The sequence below is a fragment of the Cololabis saira genome, unplaced genomic scaffold (assembly GCF_033807715.1).
Source record: "Cololabis saira isolate AMF1-May2022 unplaced genomic scaffold, fColSai1.1 scf028, whole genome shotgun sequence".
Lineage (NCBI taxonomy): Eukaryota > Metazoa > Chordata > Actinopteri > Beloniformes > Belonidae > Cololabis > Cololabis saira.
Window position 1 is genome coordinate 660,001 of NW_026906192.1, and position 23,336 is coordinate 683,336.

Here is a 23,336-nt window from a genome sequence, read left to right on the forward strand (position 1 = left end):
TAGATTAAGCGTGAGCGCTCTCTGCTGGTTGAAAAAGCTTACAGCATCTGGTATTGCCAGGCGGTCTCCCATCCAAGTACTAACAAGGCCCGACCCTGCTTAGCTTCCGAGATCAGACGAGATCGGGCGCATCCAGGCTGGTATGGCCGTAAGCAGAAGCTGCAGCTTGAAATACCTCTTATATGGAGTTGAATATAAGTCATAGAATATAAGTCATTGATTTGTTGGTTTTATTTGTTGGAGTTAAAGTGCCTTAACCATGTGCAAAACACTTTAGGACGTGAGCTGTCGCTGTTACCACGTTGAAATATGTGTGGCTAGATTAAGCGAGACCGTTCTCTGCTGGTTGAAAAAGCCTACAGCACCTGGTATTCCCAGGCGGTCTCCCATCCAAGTACTAACCAGGCCCGACCCTGCTTAGCTTCCGAGATCAGACGAGATCGGGCGCATCCAGGCTGGTATGGCCGTAAGCAGAAGCTGCAGCTTGAAATACTTCTTATATGGAGTTGAAGATAAGTATATAATACAAGTCATTGATTTGTTGGTGATAATAATTTAGAAGCGCTTATTTGTTGGAGTTAAAGTGCCTTAACCATGTGCAAAACACTTTAGGACGTGAGCTGTCGCTGTTACCACGTTGAAATATGTGTGGGTAGATTAAGCGAGAGCGCTCTCTGCTGGTTGAAAAAGCTTACAGCACCTGGTATTCCCAGGCGGTCTCCCATCCAAGTACTAACCAGGCCTGACCCTGCTTAGCTTCCGAGATCAGACGAGATCGGGCGCATCCAGGCTGGTATGGCCGTAAGCTGAAGCTGCAGCTTGAAATACCTCTTATATGGAGTTGAAGATAAGTCATAGAATATAAGTCATTAATTTGTTGGTTTTATTTGTTGGAGTTAAAGTGCCTTAACCATGTGCAAAACACTTTAGGACGTGAGCTGTCGCTGTTACCACGTTGAAATATGTGTGGGTAGATTAAGCGAGAGCGCTCTCTGCTGGTTGAAAAAGCTTACAGCACCTGGTATTCCCAGGCGGTCTCCCATCCAAGTACTAACCAGGCCCGACCCTGCTTAGCTTCCGAGATCAGACGAGATCGGGCGCATCCAGGCTGGTATGGCCGTAAGCAGAAGCTGCAGCTTGAAATACCTCTTATATGGAGTTGTAGATAAGTCATATAATATTAGTCATTGATTTGTTGGTGATAATAATTTAGAAGCGCTTATTTGTTGGAGATAAAGTGCCTTAACCATGTGCAAAACACTTTAGGACGTGAGCTGTCGCTGTTACCACGTTGAAATATATGTGGGTAGATTAAGCGAGAGCGTTCTCTGCAGGTTGAAAAAGGTTACAGCACCTGGTATTCCCAGGTGGTCTCCCATCCAAGTACTAACCAGGCCCGACCCTGCTTAGCTTCCGAGATCAGACGAGATCGGGCGCATCCAGGCTGGTATGGCCGTAAGCAGAAGCTGCAGCTTGAAATACCTCTTATATGGAGTTGAAGATAAGTCATAGAATATAAGTAATTGATTTGTTGGTTTTATTTGTTGGAGTTAAAGTGCCTTAACCATGTGCAAAACACTTTTGGACGTGAGCTGTCGCTCTTACCACGTTGAAATATGTGTGGGTAGATTAAGCGAGAGCGCTCTCTGCTGGTTGAAAAAGCTTAAAGCACCTGGTATTCCCAGGCGGTCTCCCATCCAAGTACTAACCAGGCCCGACCCTGCTTAGCTTCCGAGATCAGACGAGATCGGGCGCATCCAGGCTGGTATGGCCGTAAGCAGAAGCTGCAGCTTGAAATACCTCTTATATGGAGTTGAAGATAAGTCATAGAATATAAGTAATTGATTTGTTGGTTTTATTTGTTGGAGTTAAAGTGCCTTAACCATGTGCAAAACACTTTAGGACGTGAGCTGTCGCTGTTACCACGTTGAAATATGTGTGGGTAGATTAAGCGAGAGCGCTCTCTGCTGGTTGAAAAAGCTTACAGCACCTGGTATTCCCAGGCGGTCTCCCATCCAAGTACTAACCAGGCCCGACCCTGCTTAGCTTCCGAAATCAGACTAGATCTGGCGCATCCAGGCTGGTATGGTCGTTAGCAGAAGCTGCAGCTTGAAATACCTCTTATATGGAGTTGAAGATAAGTCATATAATATAAGTCATTGATTTGTTGGTGATAATAATTTAGAAGCGCTTATTTGTTGGAGTTAAAGTGCCTTAACCATGTGCAAAACACTTTAGGACGTGAGCTTTCGCTGTTACCACGTTGAAATATATGTGGGTAGATTAAGCGAGAGCGTTCTCTGCAGGTTGAAAAAGCTTACAGCACCTGGTATTCCCAGGCGGTCTCCCATCCAAGTACTAACCAGGCCCCACCCTGCTTAGCTTCCGAGATCAGACGAGATCGGGCGCATCCAGGCTGGTATGGCAGTAAGCAGAAGCTGCAGCTTGTAATACCTCTTGTATGGAGTTGAAGATAAGTCATAGAATATAAGTCATAGATTTGTTGTTTTTTTTTTTGTAGTTAAAGTGCCTTAACCATGTGCAAAAGACTTTAGGACGTGAGCTGTCGCTGTTACCACGTTGAAATATGTGTGGGTAGATTAAGCGAGAGCGCTCTCTGCTGGTTGAAAAAGCTTACAGCACCTGGTATTCCCAGGCGGTCTCCCATCCAAGTACTAACCAGGCCCGACCCTGCTTAGCTTCCGAGATCAGATGAGATTGGACGCATCCATGCTGGTATGGCCGTAAGCTGAAGCTGCAGCTTGAAATACCTCTTGTATGGAGTTGAAGATAAGTCATAGAATATAAGTCATAGATTTGTTTTTTTTATTTGTTGGAGTTAAAGTGCCTTAACCATGTGCAAAACACTTTAGGACGTGAGCTGTCGCTGTTACCACGTTGAAATATGTGTGGGTAGATTAAGCGAGAGCGTTCTCTGCTGGTTGAAAAAGCTTACAGCACCTGGTATTCCCAGGCGGTCTCCCATCCAAGTACTAACCAGGCCCGACCCTGCTTAGCTTCCGAGATCAGACGAGATCGGGCGCATCCAGGCTGGTATGGCCGTAAGCAGAAGCTGCTGCTTGAAATACCTCTTATATGGAGTTGAAGATAAGTCATAGAATATAAGTCATTGATTTGTTGGTTTTATTTGTTGGAGTTAAAGTGCCTTAACCATGTGCCAAACACTTTAGGACGTGAGCTGTCGCTGTTACCACGTTGAAATATGTGTGGGTAGATTAAGCGTGAGCGCTCTCTGCTGGTTGAAAAAGCTTACAGCACCTGGTATTCCCAGGCGGTCTCCCATCCAAGTACTAACAAGGCCCGACCCTGCTTAGCTTCCGAGATCAGACGAGATCGGGCGCATCCAGGCTGGTATTGCCGTAAGCAGAAGCTGCAGCTTGAAATACCTCTTATATGGAGTTGAAGATAAGTCATAGAATATAAGTCATTGATTTGTTGGTTTTATTTGTTGGAGTTAAAGTGCCTTAACCATGTGCAAAACACTTTAGGACGTGAGCTGTCGCTGTTACCACGTTGAAATATGTGTGGCTAGATTAAGCGAGAGCGCTCTCTGCTGGTTGAAAAAGCTTACAGCACCTGGTATTCCCAGGCGGTCTCCCATCCAAGTACTAACCAGGCCCGACCCTGCTTAGCTTCCGAGATCAGACGAGATCGGGCGCATCCAGGCTGGTATGGCCGTAAGCAGAAGCTGCAGCTTGAAATACCTCTTATAGGGAGTTGAAGATAAGTCATAGAATATAAGTCATTGATTTGTTGGTTTTATTTGTTGGAGTTAAAGTGCCTTAACCATGTGCAAAACACTTTAGGACGTGAGCTGTCGCTGTTACCACGTTGAAATATGTGTGTGTAGATTAAGCGAGAGCGCTCTCTGCTGGTTGAAAAAGCTTACAGCACCTGGTATTCCCAGGCGGTTTCCCATCCAAGTACTAACCAGGCCCGACCCTGCTTAGCTTCCGAGATCAGACGAGATCGGGCTCATCCAGGCTGGTATGGCCGTAAGCAGAAGCTGCAGCTTGAAATACCTCTTATATGGAGTTGAAGATAAGTCATAGAATATAAGTCATTGATCTGTTGGTTTTATTTGTTGGAGTTAAGGTGCCTTAACCATGTGCAAAACACTTTAGGACGTGAGCTGTCGCAGTTACCACGTTGAAATATGTGTGGGTAGATTAAGCGAGAGCGTTCTCTGCTGGTTGAAAAAGCATACAGCACCTGGTATTCCCAGGCGGTCTCCCATCCAAGTACTAACCAGGCCCGACCCTGCTTAGCTTCCGAGATCAGACGAGATCGGGCGCATCGAGGCTGGTATGGCCATAAGCTGAAGCTGCAGCTTGAAATACCTCTTATATGGAGTTGAAGATAAGTCATATAATATAAGTCATTGATTTGTTGGTGATAATAATTTAGAAGCGCTTATTTGTTGGAGTTAAAGTGCCTTAACCATGTGCAAAACACTTTAGGACGTGAGCTGTCGCTGTTACCACGTTGAAATATGTGTGGGTAGATTAAGCGAGAGCGCTCTCTGCTGGTTGAAAAAGCTTACAGCACCTGGTATTCCCAGGCGGTCTCCCATCCAAGTACTAACCAGGCCTGACCCTGCTTAGCTTCCGAGATCAGACGAGATCGGGCGCATCCAGGCTGGTATGGCCGTAAGCTGAAGCTGCAGCTTGAAATACCTCTTATATGGAGTTGAAGATAAGTCATAGAATATAAGTCATTAATTTGTTGGTTTTATTTGTTGGAGTTAAAGTGCCTTAACCATGTGCAAAACACTTTAGGACGTGAGCTGTCGCTGTTACCACGTTGAAATATGTGTGGGTAGATTAAGCGAGAGCGCTCTCTGCTGGTTGAAAAAGCTTACAGCACCTGGTATTCCCAGGCGGTCTCCCATCCAAGTACTAACCAGGCCCGACCCTGCTTAGCTTCCGAGATCAGACGAGATCGGGCGCATCCAGGCTGGTATGGCCGTAAGCAGAAGCTGCTGCTTGAAATACCTCTTATATGGAGTTGAAGATAAGTCATAGAATATAAGTCATTGATTTGTTGGTTTTATTTGTTGGAGTTAAAGTGCCTTAACCATGTGCCAAACACTTTAGGACGTGAGCTGTCGCTGTTACCACGTTGAAATATGTGTGGGTAGATTAAGCGTGAGCGCTCTCTGCTGGTTGAAAAAGCTTACAGCACCTGGTATTCCCAGGCGGTCTCCCATCCAAGTACTAACAAGGCCCGACCCTGCTTAGCTTCCGAGATCAGACGAGATCGGGCGCATCCAGGCTGGTATTGCCGTAAGCAGAAGCTGCAGCTTGAAATACCTCTTATATGGAGTTGAAGATAAGTCATAGAATATAAGTCATTGATTTGTTGGTTTTATTTGTTGGAGTTAAAGTGCCTTAACCATGTGCAAAACACTTTAGGACGTGAGCTGTCGCTGTTACCACGTTGAAATATGTGTGGCTAGATTAAGCGAGAGCGCTCTCTGCTGGTTGAAAAAGCTTACAGCACCTGGTATTCCCAGGCGGTCTCCCATCCAAGTACTAACCAGGCCCGACCCTGCTTAGCTTCCGAGATCAGACGAGATCGGGCGCATCCAGGCTGGTATGGCCGTAAGCAGAAGCTGCAGCTTGAAATACCTCTTATAGGGAGTTGAAGATAAGTCATAGAATATAAGTCATTGATTTGTTGGTTTTATTTGTTGGAGTTAAAGTGCCTTAACCATGTGCAAAACACTTTAGGACGTGAGCTGTCGCTGTTACCACGTTGAAATATGTGTGTGTAGATTAAGCGAGAGCGCTCTCTGCTGGTTGAAAAAGCTTACAGCACCTGGTATTCCCAGGCGGTTTCCCATCCAAGTACTAACCAGGCCCGACCCTGCTTAGCTTCCGAGATCAGACGAGATCGGGCTCATCCAGGCTGGTATGGCCGTAAGCAGAAGCTGCAGCTTGAAATACCTCTTATATGGAGTTGAAGATAAGTCATAGAATATAAGTCATTGATCTGTTGGTTTTATTTGTTGGAGTTAAGGTGCCTTAACCATGTGCAAAACACTTTAGGACGTGAGCTGTCGCAGTTACCACGTTGAAATATGTGTGGGTAGATTAAGCGAGAGCGTTCTCTGCTGGTTGAAAAAGCATACAGCACCTGGTATTCCCAGGCGGTCTCCCATCCAAGTACTAACCAGGCCCGACCCTGCTTAGCTTCCGAGATCAGACGAGATCGGGCGCATCGAGGCTGGTATGGCCATAAGCTGAAGCTGCAGCTTGAAATACCTCTTATATGGAGTTGAAGATAAGTCATATAATATAAGTCATTGATTTGTTGGTGATAATAATTTAGAAGCGCTTATTTGTTGGAGTTAAAGTGCCTTAACCATGTGCAAAACACTTTAGGACGTGAGCTGTCGCTGTTACCACGTTGAAATATGTGTGGGTAGATTAAGCGAGAGCGCTCTCTGCTGGTTGAAAAAGCTTACAGCACCTGGTATTCCCAGGCGGTCTCCCATCCAAGTACTAACCAGGCCCGACCCTGCTTAGCTTCCGAGATCAGACGAGATCGGGCGCATCCAGGCTGGTATGGCCGTAAGCAGAAGCTGCAGCTTGAAATACCTCTTATATGGAGTTGAAGATAAGTCATAGAATATAAGTCATTGATTTGTTGGTTTTATTTGTTGGAGTTAAAGTGCCTTAACCATGTGCAAAACACTTTAGGACGTGAGCTGTCGCTGTTACCACGTTGAAATATGTGTGGGTAGATTAAGCGAGAGCGCTCTCTGCTGGTTGAAAAAGCTTACAGCACCTGGTATTCCCAGGCGGTCTCCCATCCAAGTACTAACCAGGCCCGACCCTGCTTAGCTTCCGAGATCAGACGAGATCGGGCGCATCCAGGCTGGTATGGCCGTGAGCTGAAGTTGCAGCTTGAAATACCTCTTATATGGAGATGAAGATAAGTCATATAATATAAGTCATTGATTTGTTGGTGATAATAATTTAGAAGCGCTTATTTGTTGGAGTTAAAGTGCCTTAACCATGTGCAAAACACTTTAGGACGTGAGCTGTCGCTGTTACCACGTTGAAATTTGTGTGGGTAGATTAAGCGAGAGCGCTCTCTGCTGGTTGAAAAAGCTTACAGCACCTGGTATTCCCAGGCGGTCTCCCATCCAAGTACTAACCAGGCCCGACCCTGCTTAGCTTCCGAGATCAGACGAGATTGGGCGCATCCAGGCTGGTATGGCCGTAAGCAGAAGCTGCAGCTTGAAATACCTCTTATATGGAGTTGAAGATAAGTCATAGAATATAAGTCATTGATTTGTTGGTTTTATTTGTAGGAGTTAAAGTGCCTTAACCATGTGCAAAACACTTTAGGACGTGAGCTGTCGCTGTTACCACGTTGAAATATGTGTGGGTAGATTAAGCGAGAGCGTTCTCTGCTGGTTGAAAATGCTTACAGCACCTGGTATTCCCAGGCGGTCTCCTATCCAAGTACTAACCTGGCCCGACCCTGCTTAGCTTCCGAGATCAGACGAGATCGGGCGCATCCAGGCTGGTATGGCCGTAAGCAGAATCTGCTGCTTGAAATACCTCTTATATGGAGTTGAAGATAAGTCATAGAATATAAGTCATTGATTTGTTGGTTTTATTTGTTGGAGTTAAAGTGCCTTAACCATGTGCAAAACACTTTAGGACGTGAGCTGTCGCTGTTACCACGTTGAAATATGTGTGGGTAGATTAAGCGAGAGCGCTCTCTGCTGGTTGAAAAAGCTTACAGCACCTGATATTCCCAGGCGGTCTCCCATCCAAGTACTAACCAGGCCCGACCCTGCTTAGCTTCCGAGATCAGACGAGATCGGGCGCATCCAGGCTGGTATGGCCGTAAGCTGAAGCTGCAGCTTGAAATACCTCTTATATGGAGTTGAAGATAAGTCATATAATATAAGTCATTGATTTGTTGGTGATAATAATTTAGAAGCGCTTATTTGTTGGAGTTAAAGTGCCCTAACCATGTGCAAAACAGTTTAGGACGTGAGCTGTCGCTGTTACCACGTTGAAATATGTGTGGGTAGATTAAGCGAGAGCACTCTCTGCTGGATGAAAAAGCTTACAGCACCTGGTATTCCCAGGCGGTCTCCCATCCAAGTACTAACCAGGCCCGACCCTGCTTAGCTTCCGAGATCAGACGAGATCGGGCGCATCCAGGCTGGTATGGCCATAAGCAGAAGCTGCAGCTTGAAATACCTCTTATATGGAGTTGAAGATAAGTCATAGAATATAAGTCATTGATTTGTTGGTTTTATTTGTTGGAGTTAAAGTGCCTTAACCATGTGCAAAACACTTTAGGACGTGAGCTGTCGCTGTTACCACATTGAAATATGTGTGGGTAGATTAAGCGAGAGCGCTCTCTGCTGGTTGAAAAAGCTTACAGCACCTGGTATTCCCAGGCGGTCTCCCATCCAAGTACTAACCAGGCCCGACCCTGCTTAGCTTCCGAGATCAGACGAGATCAGGCGCATCCAGGCTGGTACGGCCGTAAGCAGAATCTGCTGCTTGAAATACCTCTTATATGGAGTTGAAGATAAGTCATAGAATATAAGTCCTTGATTTGTTGGTTTTATTTGTTGGAGTTAAAGTGCCTTAACCATGTGCAAAACACTTTAGGACGTGAGCTGTCGCTGTTACCACGTTGAAATATGTGTGGGTAGATTAAGCGAGAGCGCTCTCTGCTGGTTGAAAAAGCTTACAGCACCTGATATTCCCAGGCGGTCTCCCATCCAAGTACTAACCAGGCCCGACCCTGCTTAGCTTCCGAGATCAGACGAGATCGGGCGCATCCAGGCTGGTATGGCCGTAAGCTGAAGCTGCAGCTTGAAATACCTCTTATATGGAGTTGAAGATAAGTCATATAATATAAGTCATTGATTTGTTGGTGATAATAATTTAGAAGCGCTTATTTGTTGGAGTTAAAGTGCCTTAACCATGTGCAAAACACTTTAGGACGTGAGCTGTCGCTGTTACCACGTTGAAATATGTGTGGGTAGATTAAGCGAGAGCGCTCTCTGCTGGTTGAAAAAGCTTACAGCACCTGGTATTCCCAGGCGGTCTCCCATCCAAGTACTAACCAGGCCCGACCCTGCTTAGCTTCCGAGATCAGACGAGATCGGGCGCATCCAGGCTGGTATGGCCGTAAGCAGAAGCTGCAGCTTGAAATACCTCTTATATGGAGTTGAAGATAAGTCATATAATATAAGTCATTGATTTGTTGGTGATAATAATTTAGAAGCGCTTATTTGTTGGAGATAAAGTGCCTTAACCATGTGCAAAACACTTTAGGACGTGAGCTGTCGCTGTTACCACGTTGAAATATATGTGGGTAGATTAAGCGAGAGCGTTCTCTGCAGGTTGAAAAAGGTTACAGCACCTGGTATTCCCAGGTGGTCTCCCATCCAAGTACTAACCAGGCCCGACCCTGCTTAGCTTCCGAGATCAGACGTGATCGGGGGCATCCAGGCTGGTATGGCCGTAAGCAGAAGCTGCAGCTTGAAATACCTCTTATATGGAGTTGAAGATAAGTCATAGAATATAAGTCATTGATTTGTTGGTTTTATTTGTTGGAGTTAAAGTGCCTTAACCATGTGCAAAACACTTTAGGACGTGAGCTGTCGCTGTTACCACGTTGAAATATGTGTGGGTAGATTAAGCGAGAGCGCTCTCTGCTGGTTGAAAATGCTTACAGCACCTGGTATTCCCAGGCGGTCTCCCATCCAAGTACTAACCAGGCCCGACCCTGCTTAGCTTCCGAGATCAGACGAGATCGGGCGCATCCAGGCTGGTATGGCCGTAAGCAGAATCTGCTGCTTGAAATAACTCTTATATGGAGTTGAAGATAAGTCATAGAATATAAGTCATTGATTTGTTGGTTTTATTTGTTGGAGTTAAAGTGCCTTAACCATGTGCAAAACACTTTAGGACGTGAGCTGTCGCTGTTACCACGTTGAAATATGTGTGGGTAGATTAAGCGAGAGCGCTCTCTGCTGGTTGAAAATGCTTACAGCACCTGGTATTCCCAGGCGTTCTCCCATCCAAGTACTAACCAGGCCCGACCCTGCTTAGCTTCCGAGACCAGACAAGATCGGGCGCATCCAGGCTGGTATGGCCGTAAGCAGAAGCTGCTGCTTGAAATACCTCTTATATGGAGTTGAAGATAAGTCATATAATATAAGTCATTGATTTGTTGGTGATAATAATTTAGAAGCGCTTATTTGTTGGAGTTAAAGTGCCTTAACCATGTGAAAAACACTTTTGGACGTGAGCTGTCGCTGTTACCACGTTGAAATATGTGTGGGTAGATTAAGCGAGAGCGCTCTCTGCTGGTTGAAAAAGCTTACAGCACCTGGTATTCCCAGGCGGTCTCCCATCCAAGTACTAACCAGGCCCGACCCTGCTTAGCTTCCGAGATCAGACGAGATCGGGCGCATCCAGGCTGGTATGGCCGTAAGCAGAAGCTGCAGCTTGAAATACCTCTTATATGTAGTTGAAGATAAGTCATAGAATATAAGTCATTGATTTGTTGGTTTTATTTGTTGGAGTTAAAGTGCCTTAACCATGTGCAAAACACTTTTGGACGTGAGCTGTCGCTCTTACCACGTTGAAATATGTGTGGGTAGATTAAGCGAGAGCGCTCTCTGCTGGTTGAAAAAGATTACAGCACCTGGTATTCCCAGGCGGTCTCCCATCCAAGTACAAACCAGGCCCGACCCTGCTTAGCTTCCGAGATCAGACGAGATCGGGCGCATCCAGGCTGGTATGGCCGTAAGCTGAAGCTGCAGCTTGAAATACCTCTTATATGGAGTTGAAGATAAGTCATAGAATATAAGTCATTGATTTGTTGGTGATAATAATTTAGAAGCGCTTATTTGTCGGAGTTAAAGTGCCTTAACCATGTGAAAAACACTTTTGGACGTGAGCTGTCACTGTTACCACGTTGAAATATGTGTGGGTAGATTAAGCGAGAGCGCTCTCTGCTGGTTGAAAATGCTTACAGCACCTGGTATTCCCAGGCGGTCTCCCATCCAAGTACTAACCAGGACCGACCCTGCTTAGCTTCCGAGATCAGACGAGATCAGGCGCATCCAGGCTGGTATGGCCGTAAGCAGAAGCTGCAGCTTGAAATACCTCTTATATGTAGTTGAAGATAAGTCATAGAATATAAGTAATTGATTTGTTGGTTTTATTTGTTGGAGTTAAAGTGCCTTAACCATGTGCAAAACACTTTTGGACGTGAGCTGTCGCTCTTACCACGTTGAAATATGTGTGGGTAGATTAAGCGAGAGCGCTCTCTGCTGGTTGAAAAAGCTTAAAGCACCTGGTATTCCCAGGCGGTCTCCCATCCAAGTACTAACCAGGCCTGACCCTGCTTAGCTTCCGAGATCAGACGAGATCGGGCGCATCCAGGCTGGTATGGCCATAAGCAGAAGCTGCAGCTTGAAATACCTCTTATATGGAGTTGAAGATAAGTCATAGAATATAAGTAATTGATTTGTTGGTTTTATTTGTTGGAGTTAAAGTGCCTTAACCATGTGCAAAACACTTTAGGACGTGAGCTGTCGCTGTTACCACGTTGAAATATGTGTGGGTAGATTAAGCGAGAGCGCTCTCTGCTGGTTGAAAAAGCTTACAGCACCTGGTATTCCCAGGCGGTCTCCCATCCAAGTACTAACCAGGCCCGACCCTGCTTAGCTTCCGAAATCAGACTAGATCTGGCGCATCCAGGCTGGTATGGTCGTTAGCAGAAGCTGCAGCTTGAAATACCTCTTATATGGAGTTGAAGATAAGTCATATAATATAAGTCATTGATTTGTTGGTGATAATAATTTAGAAGCGCTTATTTGTTGGAGTTAAAGTGCCTTAACCATGTGCAAAACACTTTAGGACGTGAGCTTTCGCTGTTACCACGTTGAAATATATGGGGGTAGATTAAGCGAGAGCGTTCTCTGCAGGTTGAAAAAGCTTACAGCACCTGGTATTCCCAGGCGGTCTCCCATCCAAGTACTAACCAGGCCCGACCCTGCTTAGCTTCCGAGATCAGACGAGATCGGGCGCATCCAGGCTGGTATGGCCGTAAGCAGAAGCTGCAGCTTGAAATACCTCTTGTATGGAGTTGAAGATAAGTCATAGAATATAAGTCATAGATTTGTTGGTTTTATTTGTTGGAGTTAAAGTGCCTTAACCATGTGCAAAACACTTTAGGACGTGAGCTGTCGCTGTTACCACGTTGAAATATGTTTGGGTAGATTAAGCGAGAGCGCTCTCTGCAGGTTGAAAAAGCTTACAGCACCTGGTATTCCCAGGCTGTCTCCCATCCAAGTACTAACCAGGCCCGACCCTGCTTAGCTTCCGAGATCAGACGAGATCAGGCCTATCCAGGCTGGTATGGCCGTTAGCAGAAGCTGCAGCTTGAAATACCTCTTATATGGAGTTGAAGATAAGTCATATAATATAAGTCATTGATTTGTTGGTGATAATAATTTAGAAGCGCTTATTTGTTGGAGTTAAAGTGCCTTAACCATGTAAAAAACACTTTAGGACGTGAGCTTTCGCTGTTACCACGTTGAAATATATGTGGTTAGATTAAGCGAGAGCGTTCTCTGCAGGTTGAAAAAGCTTACAGCACCTGGTATTCCCAGGCGGTCTCCCATCCAAGTACTAACCAGGCCCCACCCTGCTTAGCTTCCGAGATCAGACGAGATCGGGCGCATCCAGGCTGGTATGGCAGTAAGCAGAAGCTGCAGCTTGAAATACCTCTTGTATGGAGTTGAAGATAAGTCATAGAATATAAGTCATAGATTTGTTGTTTTTTTTTTTTGTAGTTAAAGTGCCTTAACCATGTGCAAAAGACTTTAGGACGTGAGCTGTCGCTGTTACCACGTTGAAATATGTGTGGGTAGATTAAGCGAGAGCGCTCTCTGCTGGTTGAAAAAGCTTACAGCACCCTGTATTCCCAGGCGGTCTCCCATCCAAGTACTAACCAGGCCCGACCCTGCTTAGCTTCCGAGATCAGATGAGATTGGACGCATCCAGGCTGGTATGGCCGTAAGCTGAAGCTGCAGCTTGAAATACCTCTTGTATGGAGTTGAAGATAAGTCATAGAATATAAGTCATAGATTTGTTTTTTTTATTTGTTGGAGTTAAAGTGCCTTAACCATGTGCAAAACACTTTAGGACGTGAGCTGTCGCTGTTACCACGTTGAAATATGTGTGGGTAGATTAAGCGAGAGCGTTCTCTGCTGGTTGAAAAAGCTTACAGCACCTGGTATTCCCAGGCGGTCTCCCATCCAAGTACAAACCAGGCCCGACCCTGCTTAGCTTCCGAGATCAGACGAGATCGGGCGCATCCAGGCTGGTATGGCCATAAGCTGAAGCTGCAGCTTGAAATACTTCTTATATGGAGTTGAAGATAAGTCATATAATACAAGTCATTGATTTGTTGGTGATAATAATTTAGAAGCGCTTATTTGTTGGAGTTAAAGTGCCTTAACCATGTGAAAAACACTTTTGGACGTGAGCTGTCACTGTTACCACGTTGAAATATGTGTGGGTAGATTAAGCGAGAGCGCTCTCTGCTGGTTGAAAATGCTTACAGCACCTGGTATTCCCAGGCGGTCTCCCATCCAAGTACTAACCAGGCCCGACCCTGCTTAGCTTCCGAGATCAGACGAGATCGGGCGCATCCAGGCTGGTATGGCCGTAAGCAGAAGCTGCAGCTTGAAATACCTCTTATATGGAGTTGAAGATAAGTCATATAATATAAGTCATTGATTTGTTGGTGATAATAATTTAGAAGCGCTTATTTGTTGGAGTTAAAGTGCCTTAACCATGTGCAAAACACTTTAGGACGTGAGCTTTCGCTGTTACCACGTTGAAATATATGTGGTTAGATTAAGCGAGAGCGTTCTCTGCAGGTTGAAAAAGCTTACAGCACCTGGTATTCCCAGGCGGTCTCCCATCCAAGTACTAACCAGGCCCCACCCTGCTTAGCTTCCGAGATCAGACGAGATCGGGCGCATCCTGGCTGGTATGGCAGTAAGCAGAAGCTGCAGCTTGAAATACCTCTTGTATGGAGTTGAAGATAAGTCATAGAATATAAGTCATAGATTTGTTGTTTTTTTTTTTTTGTAGTTAAAGTGCCTTAACCATGTGCAAAAGACTTTAGGACGTGAGCTGTCGCTGTTACCACGTTGAAATATGTGTGGGTAGATTAAGCAAGAGCGCTCTCTGCTGGTTGAAAAAGCTTACAGCACCCTGTATTCCCAGGCGGTCTCCCATCCAAGTACTAACCAGGCCCGACCCTGCTTAGCTTCCGAGATCAGATGAGATTGGACGCATCCAGGCTGGTGTGGCCGTAAGCTGAAGCTGCAGCTTGAAATACCTCTTGTATGGAGTTGAAGATAAGTCATAGAATATAAGTCATTGATTTGTTGGTGATAATAATTTAGAAGCGCTTATTTGTTGGAGTTAAAGTGCCTTAACCATGTGCAAAACACTTTAGGACGTGAGCTGTCGCTGTTACCACGTTGAAATATGTGTGGGTAGATTAAGCGAGAGCGTTCTCTGCTGGTTGAAAAACCTTACAGCACCTGGTATTCCCAGGCGGTCTCCCATCCAAGTACTAACCAGGCCCGACCCAGCTTAGCTTCCGAGATCAGACGAGATCGGGCGCATCCAGGCTGGTATGGCCGTAAGCAGAAGCTGCTGCTTGAAATACCTCTTATATGGAGTTGAAGATAAGTCATAGAATATAAGTCATTGATTTGTTGGTTTTATTTGTTGGAGTTAAAGTGCCTTAACCATGTGCAAAACACTTTAGGACGTGAGCTGTCGCTGTTACCACGTTGAAATATGTGTGGGTAGATTAAGCGTGAGCGCTCTCTGCTGGTTGAAAAAGCTTACAGCATCTGGTATTGCCAGGCGGTCTCCCATCCAAGTACTAACAAGGCCCGACCCTGCTTAGCTTCCGAGATCAGACGAGATCGGGCGCATCCAGGCTGGTATGGCCGTAAGCAGAAGCTGCAGCTTGAAATACCTCTTATATGGAGTTGAATATAAGTCATAGAATATAAGTCATTGATTTGTTGGTTTTATTTGTTGGAGTTAAAGTGCCTTAACCATGTGCAAAACACTTTAGGACGTGAGCTGTCGCTGTTACCACGTTGAAATATGTGTGGCTAGATTAAGCGAGACCGTTCTCTGCTGGTTGAAAAAGCCTACAGCACCTGGTATTCCCAGGCGGTCTCCCATCCAAGTACTAACCAGGCCCGACCCTGCTTAGCTTCCGAGATCAGACGAGATCGGGCGCATCCAGGCTGGTATGGCCGTAAGCAGAAGCTGCAGCTTGAAATACTTCTTATATAGAGTTGAAGATAAGTATATAATACAAGTCATTGATTTGTTGGTGATAATAATTTAGAAGCGCTTATTTGTTGGAGTTAAAGTGCCTTAACCATGTGCAAAACACTTTAGGACGTGAGCTGTCGCTGTTACCACGTTGAAATATGTGTGGGTAGATTAAGCGAGAGCGCTCTCTGCTGGTTGAAAAAGCTTACAGCACCTGGTATTCCCAGGCGGTCTCCCATCCAAGTACTAACCAGGCCTGACCCTGCTTAGCTTCCGAGATCAGACGAGATCGGGCGCATCCAGGCTGGTATGGCCGTAAGCTGAAGCTGCAGCTTGAAATACCTCTTATATGGAGTTGAAGATAAGTCATAGAATATAAGTCATTAATTTGTTGGTTTTATTTGTTGGAGTTAAAGTGCCTTAACCATGTGCAAAACACTTTAGGACGTGAGCTGTCGCTGTTACCACGTTGAAATATGTGTGGGTAGATTAAGCGAGAGCGCTCTCTGCTGGTTGAAAAAGCTTACAGCACCTGGTATTCCCAGGCGGTCTCCCATCCAAGTACTAACCAGGCCCGACCCTGCTTAGCTTCCGAGATCAGACGAGATCGGGCGCATCCAGGCTGGTATGGCCGTAAGCAGAAGCTGCAGCTTGAAATACCTCTTATATGGAGTTGTAGATAAGTCATATAATATTAGTCATTGATTTGTTGGTGATAATAATTTAGAAGCGCTTATTTGTTGGAGATAAAGTGCCTTAACCATGTGCAAAACACTTTAGGACGTGAGCTGTCGCTGTTACCACGTTGAAATATATGTGGGTAGATTAAGCGAGAGCGTTCTCTGCAGGTTGAAAAAGGTTACAGCACCTGGTATTCCCAGGTGGTCTCCCATCCAAGTACTAACCAGGCCCGACCCTGCTTAGCTTCCGAGATCAGACGAGATCGGGCGCATCCAGGCTGGTATGGCCGTAAGCAGAAGCTGCAGCTTGAAATACCTCTTATATGGAGTTGAAGATAAGTCATAGAATATAAGTAATTGATTTGTTGGTTTTATTTGTTGGAGTTAAAGTGCCTTAACCATGTGCAAAACACTTTTGGACGTGAGCTGTCGCTCTTACCACGTTGAAATATGTGTGGGTAGATTAAGCGAGAGCGCTCTCTGCTGGTTGAAAAAGCTTAAAGCACCTGGTATTCCCAGGCGGTCTCCCATCCAAGTACTAACCAGGCCCGACCCTGCTTAGCTTCCGAGATCAGACGAGATCGGGCGCATCCAGGCTGGTATGGCCGTAAGCAGAAGCTGCAGCTTGAAATACCTCTTATATGGAGTTGAAGATAAGTCATAGAATATAAGTAATTGATTTGTTGGTTTTATTTGTTGGAGTTAAAGTGCCTTAACCATGTGCAAAACACTTTAGGACGTGAGCTGTCGCTGTTACCACGTTGAAATATGTGTGGGTAGATTAAGCGAGAGCGCTCTCTGCTGGTTGAAAAAGCTTACAGCACCTGGTATTCCCAGGCGGTCTCCCATCCAAGTACTAACCAGGCCCGACCCTGCTTAGCTTCCGAAATCAGACTAGATCTGGCGCATCCAGGCTGGTATGGTCGTTAGCAGAAGCTGCAGCTTGAAATACCTCTTATATGGAGTTGAAGATAAGTCATATAATATAAGTCATTGATTTGTTGGTGATAATAATTTAGAAGCGCTTATTTGTTGGAGTTAAAGTGCCTTAACCATGTGCAAAACACTTTAGGACGTGAGCTTTCGCTGTTACCACGTTGAAATATATGTGGGTAGATTAAGCGAGAGCGTTCTCTGCAGGTTGAAAAAGCTTACAGCACCTGGTATTCCCAGGCGGTCTCCCATCCAAGTACTAACCAGGCCCCACCCTGCTTAGCTTCCGAGATCAGACGAGATCGGGCGCATCCAGGCTGGTATGGCAGTAAGCAGAAGCTGCAGCTTGTAATACCTCTTGTATGGAGTTGAAGATAAGTCATAGAATATAAGTCATAGATTTGTTGTTTTTTTTTTTGTAGTTAAAGTGCCTTAACCATGTGCAAAAGACTTTAGGACGTGAGCTGTCGCTGTTACCACGTTGAAATATGTGTGGGTAGATTAAGCGAGAGCGCTCTCTGCTGGTTGAAAAAGCTTACAGCACCTGGTATTCCCAGGCGGTCTCCCATCCAAGTACTAACCAGGCCCGACCCTGCTTAGCTTCCGAGATCAGATGAGATTGGACGCATCCATGCTGGTATGGCCGTAAGCTGAAGCTGCAGCTTGAAATACCTCTTGTATGGAGTTGAAGATAAGTCATAGAATATAAGTCATAGATTTGTTTTTTTTATTTGTTGGAGTTAAAGTGCCTTAACCATGTGCAAAACACTTTAGGACGTGAGCTGTCGCTGTTACCACGTTGAAATATGTGTGGGTAGATTAAGCGAGAGCGTTCTCTGCTGGTTGAAAAAGCTTACAGCACCTGGTATTCCCAGGCGGTCTCCCATCCAAGTACTAACCAGGCCCGACCCTGCTTAGCTTCCGAGATCAGACGAGATCGGGCGCATCCAGGCTGGTATGGCCGTAAGCAGAAGCTGCTGCTTGAAATACCTCTTATATGGAGTTGAAGATAAGTCATAGAATATAAGTCATTGATTTGTTGGTTTTATTTGTTGGAGTTAAAGTGCCTTAACCATGTGCCAAACACTTTAGGACGTGAGCTGTCGCTGTTACCACGTTGAAATATGTGTGGGTAGATTAAGCGTGAGCGCTCTCTGCTGGTTGAAAAAGCTTACAGCACCTGGTATTCCCAGGCGGTCTCCCATCCAAGTACTAACAAGGCCCGACCCTGCTTAGCTTCCGAGATCAGACGAGATCGGGCGCATCCAGGCTGGTATTGCCGTAAGCAGAAGCTGCAGCTTGAAATACCTCTTATATGGAGTTGAAGATAAGTCATAGAATATAAGTCATTGATTTGTTGGTTTTATTTGTTGGAGTTAAAGTGCCTTAACCATGTGCAAAACACTTTAGGACGTGAGCTGTCGCTGTTACCACGTTGAAATATGTGTGGCTAGATTAAGCGAGAGCGCTCTCTGCTGGTTGAAAAAGCTTACAGCACCTGGTATTCCCAGGCGGTCTCCCATCCAAGTACTAACCAGGCCCGACCCTGCTTAGCTTCCGAGATCAGACGAGATCGGGCGCATCCAGGCTGGTATGGCCGTAAGCAGAAGCTGCAGCTTGAAATACCTCTTATAGGGAGTTGAAGATAAGTCATAGAATATAAGTCATTGATTTGTTGGTTTTATTTGTTGGAGTTAAAGTGCCTTAACCATGTGCAAAACACTTTAGGACGTGAGCTGTCGCTGTTACCACGTTGAAATATGTGTGTGTAGATTAAGCGAGAGCGCTCTCTGCTGGTTGAAAAAGCTTACAGCACCTGGTATTCCCAGGCGGTTTCCCATCCAAGTACTAACCAGGCCCGACCCTGCTTAGCTTCCGAGATCAGACGAGATCGGGCTCATCCAGGCTGGTATGGCCGTAAGCAGAAGCTGCAGCTTGAAATACCTCTTATATGGAGTTGAAGATAAGTCATAGAATATAAGTCATTGATCTGTTGGTTTTATTTGTTGGAGTTAAGGTGCCTTAACCATGTGCAAAACACTTTAGGACGTGAGCTGTCGCAGTTACCACGTTGAAATATGTGTGGGTAGATTAAGCGAGAGCGTTCTCTGCTGGTTGAAAAAGCATACAGCACCTGGTATTCCCAGGCGGTCTCCCATCCAAGTACTAACCAGGCCCGACCCTGCTTAGCTTCCGAGATCAGACGAGATCGGGCGCATCGAGGCTGGTATGGCCATAAGCTGAAGCTGCAGCTTGAAATACCTCTTATATGGAGTTGAAGATAAGTCATATAATATAAGTCATTGATTTGTTGGTGATAATAATTTAGAAGCGCTTATTTGTTGGAGTTAAAGTGCCTTAACCATGTGCAAAACACTTTAGGACGTGAGCTGTCGCTGTTACCACGTTGAAATATGTGTGGGTAGATTAAGCGAGAGCGCTCTCTGCTGGTTGAAAAAGCTTACAGCACCTGGTATTCCCAGGCGGTCTCCCATCCAAGTACTAACCAGGCCCGACCCTGCTTAGCTTCCGAGATCAGACGAGATCGGGCGCATCCAGGCTGGTATGGCCGTAAGCAGAAGCTGCAGCTTGAAATACCTCTTATATGGAGTTGAAGATAAGTCATAGAATATAAGTCATTGATTTGTTGGTTTTATTTGTTGGAGTTAAAGTGCCTTAACCATGTGCAAAACACTTTAGGACGTGAGCTGTCGCTGTTACCACGTTGAAATATGTGTGGGTAGATTAAGCGAGAGCGCTCTCTGCTGGTTGAAAAAGCTTACAGCACCTGGTATTCCCAGGCGGTCTCCCATCCAAGTACTAACCAGGCCCGACCCTGCTTAGCTTCCGAGATCAGACGAGATCGGGCGCATCCAGGCTGGTATGGCCGTGAGCTGAAGTTGCAGCTTGAAATACCTCTTATATGGAGATGAAGATAAGTCATATAATATAAGTCATTGATTTGTTGGTGATAATAATTTAGAAGCGCTTATTTGTTGGAGTTAAAGTGCCTTAACCATGTGCAAAACACTTTAGGACGTGAGCTGTCGCTGTTACCACGTTGAAATTTGTGTGGGTAGATTAAGCGAGAGCGCTCTCTGCTGGTTGAAAAAGCTTACAGCACCTGGTATTCCCAGGCGGTCTCCCATCCAAGTACTAACCAGGCCCGACCCTGCTTAGCTTCCGAGATCAGACGAGATCGGGCGCATCCAGGCTGGTATGGCCGTAAGCAGAAGCTGCAGCTTGAAATACCTCTTATATGGAGTTGAAGATAAGTCATAGAATATAAGTCATTGATTTGTTGGTTTTATTTGTAGGAGTTAAAGTGCCTTAACCATGTGCAAAACACTTTAGGACGTGAGCTGTCGCTGTTACCACGTTGAAATATGTGTGGGTAGATTAAGCGAGAGCGTTCTCTGCTGGTTGAAAATGCTTACAGCACCTGGTATTCCCAGGCGGTCTCCTATCCAAGTACTAACCTGGCCCGACCCTGCTTAGCTTCCGAGATCAGACGAGATCGGGCGCATCCAGGCTGGTATGGCCGTAAGCAGAATCTGCTGCTTGAAATACCTCTTATATGGAGTTGAAGATAAGTCATAGAATATAAGTCATTGATTTGTTGGTTTTATTTGTTGGAGTTAAAGTGCCTTAACCATGTGCAAAACACTTTAGGACGTGAGCTGTCGCTGTTACCACGTTGAAATATGTGTGGGTAGATTAAGCGAGAGCGCTCTCTGCTGGTTGAAAAAGCTTACAGCACCTGATATTCCCAGGCGGTCTCCCATCCAAGTACTAACCAGGCCCGACCCTGCTTAGCTTCCGAGATCAGACGAGATCGGGCGCATCCAGGCTGGTATGGCCGTAAGCTGAAGCTGCAGCTTGAAATACCTCTTATATGGAGTTGAAGATAAGTCATATAATATAAGTCATTGATTTGTTGGTGATAATAATTTAGAAGCGCTTATTTGTTGGAGTTAAAGTGCCCTAACCATGTGCAAAACAGTTTAGGACGTGAGCTGTCGCTGTTACCACGTTGAAATATGTGTGGGTAGATTAAGCGAGAGCACTCTCTGCTGGATGAAAAAGCTTACAGCACCTGGTATTCCCAGGCGGTCTCCCATCCAAGTACTAACCAGGCCCGACCCTGCTTAGCTTCCGAGATCAGACGAGATCGGGCGCATCCAGGCTGGTATGGCCATAAGCAGAAGCTGCAGCTTGAAATACCTCTTATATGGAGTTGAAGATAAGTCATAGAATATAAGTCATTGATTTGTTGGTTTTATTTGTTGGAGTTAAAGTGCCTTAACCATGTGCAAAACACTTTAGGACGAGAGCTGTCGCTGTTACCACATTGAAATATGTGTGGGTAGATTAAGCGAGAGCGCTCTCTGCTGGTTGAAAAAGCTTACAGCACCTGGTATTCCCAGGCGGTCTCCCATCCAAGTACTAACCAGGCCCGACCCTGCTTAGCTTCCGAGATCAGACGAGATCAGGCGCATCCAGGCTGGTACGGCCGTAAGCAGAATCTGCTGCTTGAAATACCTCTTATATGGAGTTGAAGATAAGTCATAGAATATAAGTCCTTGATTTGTTGGTTTTATTTGTTGGAGTTAAAGTGCCTTAACCATGTGCAAAACACTTTAGGACGTGAGCTGTCGCTGTTACCACGTTGAAATATGTGTGGGTAGATTAAGCGAGAGCGCTCTCTGCTGGTTGAAAAAGCTTACAGCACCTGATATTCCCAGGCGGTCTCCCATCCAAGTACTAACCAGGCCCGACCCTGCTTAGCTTCCGAGATCAGACGAGATCGGGCGCATCCAGGCTGGTATGGCCGTAAGCTGAAGCTGCAGCTTGAAATACCTCTTATATGGAGTTGAAGATAAGTCATATAATATAAGTCATTGATTTGTTGGTGATAATAATTTAGAAGCGCTTATTTGTTGGAGTTAAAGTGCCTTAACCATGTGCAAAACACTTTAGGACGTGAGCTGTCGCTGTTACCACGTTGAAATATGTGTGGGTAGATTAAGCGAGAGCGCTCTCTGCTGGTTGAAAAAGCTTACAGCACCTGGTATTCCCAGGCGGTCTCCCATCCAAGTACTAACCAGGCCCGACCCTGCTTAGCTTCCGAGATCAGACGAGATCGGGCGCATCCAGGCTGGTATGGCCGTAAGCAGAAGCTGCAGCTTGAAATACCTCTTATATGGAGTTGAAGATAAGTCATATAATATAAGTCATTGATTTGTTGGTGATAATAATTTAGAAGCGCTTATTTGTTGGAGATAAAGTGCCTTAACCATGTGCAAAACACTTTAGGACGTGAGCTGTCGCTGTTACCACGTTGAAATATATGTGGGTAGATTAAGCGAGAGCGTTCTCTGCAGGTTGAAAAAGGTTACAGCACCTGGTATTCCCAGGTGGTCTCCCATCCAAGTACTAACCAGGCCCGACCCTGCTTAGCTTCCGAGATCAGACGTGATCGGGGGCATCCAGGCTGGTATGGCCGTAAGCAGAAGCTGCAGCTTGAAATACCTCTTATATGGAGTTGAAGATAAGTCATAGAATATAAGTCATTGATTTGTTGGTTTTATTTGTTGGAGTTAAAGTGCCTTAACCATGTGCAAAACACTTTAGGACGTGAGCTGTCGCTGTTACCACGTTGAAATATGTGTGGGTAGATTAAGCGAGAGCGCTCTCTGCTGGTTGAAAATGCTTACAGCACCTGGTATTCCCAGGCGGTCTCCCATCCAAGTACTAACCAGGCCCGACCCTGCTTAGCTTCCGAGATCAGACGAGATCGGGCGCATCCAGGCTGGTATGGCCGTAAGCAGAATCTGCTGCTTGAAATAACTCTTATATGGAGTTGAAGATAAGTCATAGAATATAAGTCATTGATTTGTTGGTTTTATTTGTTGGAGTTAAAGTGCCTTAACCATGTGCAAAACACTTTAGGACGTGAGCTGTCGCTGTTACCACGTTGAAATATGTGTGGGTAGATTAAGCGAGAGCGCTCTCTGCTGGTTGAAAATGCTTACAGCACCTGGTATTCCCAGGCGTTCTCCCATCCAAGTACTAACCAGGCCCGACCCTGCTTAGCTTCCGAGACCAGACAAGATCGGGCGCATCCAGGCTGGTATGGCCGTAAGCAGAAGCTGCTGCTTGAAATACCTCTTATATGGAGTTGAAGATAAGTCATATAATATAAGTCATTGATTTGTTGGTGATAATAATTTAGAAGCGCTTATTTGTTGGAGTTAAAGTGCCTTAACCATGTGAAAAACACTTTTGGACGTGAGCTGTCGCTGTTACCACGTTGAAATAT

At 45.6% G+C, this 23,336-nt stretch overlaps 65 non-coding genes and 7 pseudogenes across 65 annotated transcripts; all 72 read right to left on the reverse strand.

Annotated features, from left to right (window-relative positions):
* Positions 1-35: 35 nt before the first annotated feature.
* LOC133427881 (5S ribosomal RNA) lies at positions 36-154 on the reverse strand (annotated as a pseudogene).
* Positions 155-353: 199 nt separating this feature from the next.
* Positions 354-472, reverse strand: LOC133427509 (5S ribosomal RNA). Its single transcript, XR_009772718.1, has one exon. It is a non-coding gene; the product is annotated as a 5S ribosomal RNA (ribosomal RNA).
* Positions 473-688: 216 nt separating this feature from the next.
* On the reverse strand, positions 689-807 carry LOC133427623 (5S ribosomal RNA). The gene has a single exon (XR_009772827.1). It is a non-coding gene; the product is annotated as a 5S ribosomal RNA (ribosomal RNA).
* A 199-nt stretch (positions 808-1,006) lies between these two features.
* On the reverse strand, positions 1,007-1,125 carry LOC133427902 (5S ribosomal RNA). The gene has a single exon (XR_009773071.1). It is a non-coding gene; the product is annotated as a 5S ribosomal RNA (ribosomal RNA).
* A 217-nt stretch (positions 1,126-1,342) lies between these two features.
* LOC133427583 (5S ribosomal RNA) lies at positions 1,343-1,461 on the reverse strand. Its single transcript, XR_009772789.1, has one exon. It is a non-coding gene; the product is annotated as a 5S ribosomal RNA (ribosomal RNA).
* Positions 1,462-1,660: 199 nt separating this feature from the next.
* LOC133427648 (5S ribosomal RNA) lies at positions 1,661-1,779 on the reverse strand. Its single transcript, XR_009772851.1, has one exon. It is a non-coding gene; the product is annotated as a 5S ribosomal RNA (ribosomal RNA).
* Positions 1,780-1,978: 199 nt separating this feature from the next.
* LOC133427892 (5S ribosomal RNA) lies at positions 1,979-2,097 on the reverse strand (annotated as a pseudogene).
* Positions 2,098-2,314: 217 nt separating this feature from the next.
* On the reverse strand, positions 2,315-2,433 carry LOC133427598 (5S ribosomal RNA). Its single transcript, XR_009772803.1, has one exon. It is a non-coding gene; the product is annotated as a 5S ribosomal RNA (ribosomal RNA).
* A 198-nt stretch (positions 2,434-2,631) lies between these two features.
* Positions 2,632-2,750, reverse strand: LOC133427837 (5S ribosomal RNA). Its single transcript, XR_009773031.1, has one exon. It is a non-coding gene; the product is annotated as a 5S ribosomal RNA (ribosomal RNA).
* Positions 2,751-2,949: 199 nt separating this feature from the next.
* On the reverse strand, positions 2,950-3,068 carry LOC133427903 (5S ribosomal RNA). Its single transcript, XR_009773072.1, has one exon. It is a non-coding gene; the product is annotated as a 5S ribosomal RNA (ribosomal RNA).
* A 199-nt stretch (positions 3,069-3,267) lies between these two features.
* Positions 3,268-3,386, reverse strand: LOC133427773 (5S ribosomal RNA). The gene has a single exon (XR_009772968.1). It is a non-coding gene; the product is annotated as a 5S ribosomal RNA (ribosomal RNA).
* A 199-nt stretch (positions 3,387-3,585) lies between these two features.
* Positions 3,586-3,704, reverse strand: LOC133427905 (5S ribosomal RNA). Its single transcript, XR_009773074.1, has one exon. It is a non-coding gene; the product is annotated as a 5S ribosomal RNA (ribosomal RNA).
* Positions 3,705-3,903: 199 nt separating this feature from the next.
* On the reverse strand, positions 3,904-4,022 carry LOC133427700 (5S ribosomal RNA). The gene has a single exon (XR_009772898.1). It is a non-coding gene; the product is annotated as a 5S ribosomal RNA (ribosomal RNA).
* A 199-nt stretch (positions 4,023-4,221) lies between these two features.
* On the reverse strand, positions 4,222-4,340 carry LOC133427789 (5S ribosomal RNA). The gene has a single exon (XR_009772984.1). It is a non-coding gene; the product is annotated as a 5S ribosomal RNA (ribosomal RNA).
* Positions 4,341-4,557: 217 nt separating this feature from the next.
* LOC133427624 (5S ribosomal RNA) lies at positions 4,558-4,676 on the reverse strand. The gene has a single exon (XR_009772828.1). It is a non-coding gene; the product is annotated as a 5S ribosomal RNA (ribosomal RNA).
* A 199-nt stretch (positions 4,677-4,875) lies between these two features.
* LOC133427906 (5S ribosomal RNA) lies at positions 4,876-4,994 on the reverse strand. Its single transcript, XR_009773075.1, has one exon. It is a non-coding gene; the product is annotated as a 5S ribosomal RNA (ribosomal RNA).
* Positions 4,995-5,193: 199 nt separating this feature from the next.
* On the reverse strand, positions 5,194-5,312 carry LOC133427774 (5S ribosomal RNA). The gene has a single exon (XR_009772969.1). It is a non-coding gene; the product is annotated as a 5S ribosomal RNA (ribosomal RNA).
* A 199-nt stretch (positions 5,313-5,511) lies between these two features.
* Positions 5,512-5,630, reverse strand: LOC133427907 (5S ribosomal RNA). The gene has a single exon (XR_009773076.1). It is a non-coding gene; the product is annotated as a 5S ribosomal RNA (ribosomal RNA).
* Positions 5,631-5,829: 199 nt separating this feature from the next.
* LOC133427702 (5S ribosomal RNA) lies at positions 5,830-5,948 on the reverse strand. Its single transcript, XR_009772900.1, has one exon. It is a non-coding gene; the product is annotated as a 5S ribosomal RNA (ribosomal RNA).
* Positions 5,949-6,147: 199 nt separating this feature from the next.
* LOC133427790 (5S ribosomal RNA) lies at positions 6,148-6,266 on the reverse strand. Its single transcript, XR_009772985.1, has one exon. It is a non-coding gene; the product is annotated as a 5S ribosomal RNA (ribosomal RNA).
* Positions 6,267-6,483: 217 nt separating this feature from the next.
* On the reverse strand, positions 6,484-6,602 carry LOC133427908 (5S ribosomal RNA). Its single transcript, XR_009773077.1, has one exon. It is a non-coding gene; the product is annotated as a 5S ribosomal RNA (ribosomal RNA).
* A 199-nt stretch (positions 6,603-6,801) lies between these two features.
* On the reverse strand, positions 6,802-6,920 carry LOC133427566 (5S ribosomal RNA). Its single transcript, XR_009772773.1, has one exon. It is a non-coding gene; the product is annotated as a 5S ribosomal RNA (ribosomal RNA).
* A 217-nt stretch (positions 6,921-7,137) lies between these two features.
* On the reverse strand, positions 7,138-7,256 carry LOC133427645 (5S ribosomal RNA). Its single transcript, XR_009772848.1, has one exon. It is a non-coding gene; the product is annotated as a 5S ribosomal RNA (ribosomal RNA).
* Positions 7,257-7,455: 199 nt separating this feature from the next.
* LOC133427603 (5S ribosomal RNA) lies at positions 7,456-7,574 on the reverse strand. The gene has a single exon (XR_009772808.1). It is a non-coding gene; the product is annotated as a 5S ribosomal RNA (ribosomal RNA).
* A 199-nt stretch (positions 7,575-7,773) lies between these two features.
* LOC133427523 (5S ribosomal RNA) lies at positions 7,774-7,892 on the reverse strand. Its single transcript, XR_009772731.1, has one exon. It is a non-coding gene; the product is annotated as a 5S ribosomal RNA (ribosomal RNA).
* A 217-nt stretch (positions 7,893-8,109) lies between these two features.
* Positions 8,110-8,228, reverse strand: LOC133427503 (5S ribosomal RNA). The gene has a single exon (XR_009772713.1). It is a non-coding gene; the product is annotated as a 5S ribosomal RNA (ribosomal RNA).
* Positions 8,229-8,427: 199 nt separating this feature from the next.
* On the reverse strand, positions 8,428-8,546 carry LOC133427658 (5S ribosomal RNA). The gene has a single exon (XR_009772860.1). It is a non-coding gene; the product is annotated as a 5S ribosomal RNA (ribosomal RNA).
* Positions 8,547-8,745: 199 nt separating this feature from the next.
* On the reverse strand, positions 8,746-8,864 carry LOC133427525 (5S ribosomal RNA). Its single transcript, XR_009772733.1, has one exon. It is a non-coding gene; the product is annotated as a 5S ribosomal RNA (ribosomal RNA).
* A 217-nt stretch (positions 8,865-9,081) lies between these two features.
* Positions 9,082-9,200, reverse strand: LOC133427909 (5S ribosomal RNA). The gene has a single exon (XR_009773078.1). It is a non-coding gene; the product is annotated as a 5S ribosomal RNA (ribosomal RNA).
* Positions 9,201-9,417: 217 nt separating this feature from the next.
* Positions 9,418-9,536, reverse strand: LOC133427721 (5S ribosomal RNA). The gene has a single exon (XR_009772918.1). It is a non-coding gene; the product is annotated as a 5S ribosomal RNA (ribosomal RNA).
* Positions 9,537-9,735: 199 nt separating this feature from the next.
* Positions 9,736-9,854, reverse strand: LOC133427495 (5S ribosomal RNA). Its single transcript, XR_009772705.1, has one exon. It is a non-coding gene; the product is annotated as a 5S ribosomal RNA (ribosomal RNA).
* Positions 9,855-10,053: 199 nt separating this feature from the next.
* Positions 10,054-10,172, reverse strand: LOC133427859 (5S ribosomal RNA). Its single transcript, XR_009773053.1, has one exon. It is a non-coding gene; the product is annotated as a 5S ribosomal RNA (ribosomal RNA).
* A 217-nt stretch (positions 10,173-10,389) lies between these two features.
* Positions 10,390-10,508, reverse strand: LOC133427460 (5S ribosomal RNA). The gene has a single exon (XR_009772672.1). It is a non-coding gene; the product is annotated as a 5S ribosomal RNA (ribosomal RNA).
* A 199-nt stretch (positions 10,509-10,707) lies between these two features.
* LOC133427635 (5S ribosomal RNA) lies at positions 10,708-10,826 on the reverse strand. The gene has a single exon (XR_009772839.1). It is a non-coding gene; the product is annotated as a 5S ribosomal RNA (ribosomal RNA).
* Positions 10,827-11,043: 217 nt separating this feature from the next.
* Positions 11,044-11,162, reverse strand: LOC133427741 (5S ribosomal RNA). The gene has a single exon (XR_009772937.1). It is a non-coding gene; the product is annotated as a 5S ribosomal RNA (ribosomal RNA).
* Positions 11,163-11,361: 199 nt separating this feature from the next.
* On the reverse strand, positions 11,362-11,480 carry LOC133427797 (5S ribosomal RNA). Its single transcript, XR_009772992.1, has one exon. It is a non-coding gene; the product is annotated as a 5S ribosomal RNA (ribosomal RNA).
* A 199-nt stretch (positions 11,481-11,679) lies between these two features.
* On the reverse strand, positions 11,680-11,798 carry LOC133427894 (5S ribosomal RNA; annotated as a pseudogene).
* Positions 11,799-12,015: 217 nt separating this feature from the next.
* LOC133427461 (5S ribosomal RNA) lies at positions 12,016-12,134 on the reverse strand. Its single transcript, XR_009772673.1, has one exon. It is a non-coding gene; the product is annotated as a 5S ribosomal RNA (ribosomal RNA).
* Positions 12,135-12,333: 199 nt separating this feature from the next.
* On the reverse strand, positions 12,334-12,452 carry LOC133427889 (5S ribosomal RNA; annotated as a pseudogene).
* Positions 12,453-12,669: 217 nt separating this feature from the next.
* LOC133427599 (5S ribosomal RNA) lies at positions 12,670-12,788 on the reverse strand. The gene has a single exon (XR_009772804.1). It is a non-coding gene; the product is annotated as a 5S ribosomal RNA (ribosomal RNA).
* A 199-nt stretch (positions 12,789-12,987) lies between these two features.
* On the reverse strand, positions 12,988-13,106 carry LOC133427864 (5S ribosomal RNA). The gene has a single exon (XR_009773058.1). It is a non-coding gene; the product is annotated as a 5S ribosomal RNA (ribosomal RNA).
* A 199-nt stretch (positions 13,107-13,305) lies between these two features.
* On the reverse strand, positions 13,306-13,424 carry LOC133427581 (5S ribosomal RNA). The gene has a single exon (XR_009772787.1). It is a non-coding gene; the product is annotated as a 5S ribosomal RNA (ribosomal RNA).
* A 217-nt stretch (positions 13,425-13,641) lies between these two features.
* Positions 13,642-13,760, reverse strand: LOC133427496 (5S ribosomal RNA). The gene has a single exon (XR_009772706.1). It is a non-coding gene; the product is annotated as a 5S ribosomal RNA (ribosomal RNA).
* Positions 13,761-13,977: 217 nt separating this feature from the next.
* LOC133427771 (5S ribosomal RNA) lies at positions 13,978-14,096 on the reverse strand. The gene has a single exon (XR_009772966.1). It is a non-coding gene; the product is annotated as a 5S ribosomal RNA (ribosomal RNA).
* Positions 14,097-14,296: 200 nt separating this feature from the next.
* Positions 14,297-14,415, reverse strand: LOC133427879 (5S ribosomal RNA; annotated as a pseudogene).
* A 217-nt stretch (positions 14,416-14,632) lies between these two features.
* LOC133427738 (5S ribosomal RNA) lies at positions 14,633-14,751 on the reverse strand. The gene has a single exon (XR_009772935.1). It is a non-coding gene; the product is annotated as a 5S ribosomal RNA (ribosomal RNA).
* A 199-nt stretch (positions 14,752-14,950) lies between these two features.
* Positions 14,951-15,069, reverse strand: LOC133427883 (5S ribosomal RNA; annotated as a pseudogene).
* A 199-nt stretch (positions 15,070-15,268) lies between these two features.
* On the reverse strand, positions 15,269-15,387 carry LOC133427510 (5S ribosomal RNA). Its single transcript, XR_009772719.1, has one exon. It is a non-coding gene; the product is annotated as a 5S ribosomal RNA (ribosomal RNA).
* A 216-nt stretch (positions 15,388-15,603) lies between these two features.
* Positions 15,604-15,722, reverse strand: LOC133427625 (5S ribosomal RNA). The gene has a single exon (XR_009772829.1). It is a non-coding gene; the product is annotated as a 5S ribosomal RNA (ribosomal RNA).
* A 199-nt stretch (positions 15,723-15,921) lies between these two features.
* LOC133427462 (5S ribosomal RNA) lies at positions 15,922-16,040 on the reverse strand. Its single transcript, XR_009772674.1, has one exon. It is a non-coding gene; the product is annotated as a 5S ribosomal RNA (ribosomal RNA).
* Positions 16,041-16,257: 217 nt separating this feature from the next.
* LOC133427584 (5S ribosomal RNA) lies at positions 16,258-16,376 on the reverse strand. Its single transcript, XR_009772790.1, has one exon. It is a non-coding gene; the product is annotated as a 5S ribosomal RNA (ribosomal RNA).
* A 199-nt stretch (positions 16,377-16,575) lies between these two features.
* Positions 16,576-16,694, reverse strand: LOC133427649 (5S ribosomal RNA). The gene has a single exon (XR_009772852.1). It is a non-coding gene; the product is annotated as a 5S ribosomal RNA (ribosomal RNA).
* Positions 16,695-16,893: 199 nt separating this feature from the next.
* Positions 16,894-17,012, reverse strand: LOC133427895 (5S ribosomal RNA; annotated as a pseudogene).
* A 217-nt stretch (positions 17,013-17,229) lies between these two features.
* LOC133427600 (5S ribosomal RNA) lies at positions 17,230-17,348 on the reverse strand. The gene has a single exon (XR_009772805.1). It is a non-coding gene; the product is annotated as a 5S ribosomal RNA (ribosomal RNA).
* A 198-nt stretch (positions 17,349-17,546) lies between these two features.
* LOC133427839 (5S ribosomal RNA) lies at positions 17,547-17,665 on the reverse strand. Its single transcript, XR_009773033.1, has one exon. It is a non-coding gene; the product is annotated as a 5S ribosomal RNA (ribosomal RNA).
* Positions 17,666-17,864: 199 nt separating this feature from the next.
* LOC133427463 (5S ribosomal RNA) lies at positions 17,865-17,983 on the reverse strand. The gene has a single exon (XR_009772675.1). It is a non-coding gene; the product is annotated as a 5S ribosomal RNA (ribosomal RNA).
* Positions 17,984-18,182: 199 nt separating this feature from the next.
* On the reverse strand, positions 18,183-18,301 carry LOC133427775 (5S ribosomal RNA). Its single transcript, XR_009772970.1, has one exon. It is a non-coding gene; the product is annotated as a 5S ribosomal RNA (ribosomal RNA).
* Positions 18,302-18,500: 199 nt separating this feature from the next.
* LOC133427464 (5S ribosomal RNA) lies at positions 18,501-18,619 on the reverse strand. Its single transcript, XR_009772676.1, has one exon. It is a non-coding gene; the product is annotated as a 5S ribosomal RNA (ribosomal RNA).
* Positions 18,620-18,818: 199 nt separating this feature from the next.
* LOC133427703 (5S ribosomal RNA) lies at positions 18,819-18,937 on the reverse strand. The gene has a single exon (XR_009772901.1). It is a non-coding gene; the product is annotated as a 5S ribosomal RNA (ribosomal RNA).
* A 199-nt stretch (positions 18,938-19,136) lies between these two features.
* LOC133427791 (5S ribosomal RNA) lies at positions 19,137-19,255 on the reverse strand. Its single transcript, XR_009772986.1, has one exon. It is a non-coding gene; the product is annotated as a 5S ribosomal RNA (ribosomal RNA).
* Positions 19,256-19,472: 217 nt separating this feature from the next.
* LOC133427466 (5S ribosomal RNA) lies at positions 19,473-19,591 on the reverse strand. Its single transcript, XR_009772678.1, has one exon. It is a non-coding gene; the product is annotated as a 5S ribosomal RNA (ribosomal RNA).
* Positions 19,592-19,790: 199 nt separating this feature from the next.
* Positions 19,791-19,909, reverse strand: LOC133427567 (5S ribosomal RNA). The gene has a single exon (XR_009772774.1). It is a non-coding gene; the product is annotated as a 5S ribosomal RNA (ribosomal RNA).
* Positions 19,910-20,126: 217 nt separating this feature from the next.
* Positions 20,127-20,245, reverse strand: LOC133427467 (5S ribosomal RNA). Its single transcript, XR_009772679.1, has one exon. It is a non-coding gene; the product is annotated as a 5S ribosomal RNA (ribosomal RNA).
* Positions 20,246-20,444: 199 nt separating this feature from the next.
* Positions 20,445-20,563, reverse strand: LOC133427604 (5S ribosomal RNA). Its single transcript, XR_009772809.1, has one exon. It is a non-coding gene; the product is annotated as a 5S ribosomal RNA (ribosomal RNA).
* A 199-nt stretch (positions 20,564-20,762) lies between these two features.
* Positions 20,763-20,881, reverse strand: LOC133427526 (5S ribosomal RNA). Its single transcript, XR_009772734.1, has one exon. It is a non-coding gene; the product is annotated as a 5S ribosomal RNA (ribosomal RNA).
* A 217-nt stretch (positions 20,882-21,098) lies between these two features.
* Positions 21,099-21,217, reverse strand: LOC133427504 (5S ribosomal RNA). Its single transcript, XR_009772714.1, has one exon. It is a non-coding gene; the product is annotated as a 5S ribosomal RNA (ribosomal RNA).
* A 199-nt stretch (positions 21,218-21,416) lies between these two features.
* LOC133427659 (5S ribosomal RNA) lies at positions 21,417-21,535 on the reverse strand. Its single transcript, XR_009772861.1, has one exon. It is a non-coding gene; the product is annotated as a 5S ribosomal RNA (ribosomal RNA).
* Positions 21,536-21,734: 199 nt separating this feature from the next.
* Positions 21,735-21,853, reverse strand: LOC133427527 (5S ribosomal RNA). The gene has a single exon (XR_009772735.1). It is a non-coding gene; the product is annotated as a 5S ribosomal RNA (ribosomal RNA).
* A 217-nt stretch (positions 21,854-22,070) lies between these two features.
* LOC133427468 (5S ribosomal RNA) lies at positions 22,071-22,189 on the reverse strand. The gene has a single exon (XR_009772680.1). It is a non-coding gene; the product is annotated as a 5S ribosomal RNA (ribosomal RNA).
* Positions 22,190-22,406: 217 nt separating this feature from the next.
* Positions 22,407-22,525, reverse strand: LOC133427722 (5S ribosomal RNA). Its single transcript, XR_009772919.1, has one exon. It is a non-coding gene; the product is annotated as a 5S ribosomal RNA (ribosomal RNA).
* A 199-nt stretch (positions 22,526-22,724) lies between these two features.
* LOC133427497 (5S ribosomal RNA) lies at positions 22,725-22,843 on the reverse strand. Its single transcript, XR_009772707.1, has one exon. It is a non-coding gene; the product is annotated as a 5S ribosomal RNA (ribosomal RNA).
* A 199-nt stretch (positions 22,844-23,042) lies between these two features.
* LOC133427861 (5S ribosomal RNA) lies at positions 23,043-23,161 on the reverse strand. Its single transcript, XR_009773055.1, has one exon. It is a non-coding gene; the product is annotated as a 5S ribosomal RNA (ribosomal RNA).
* Between the last annotated feature and the right edge of the window lie 175 nt (positions 23,162-23,336).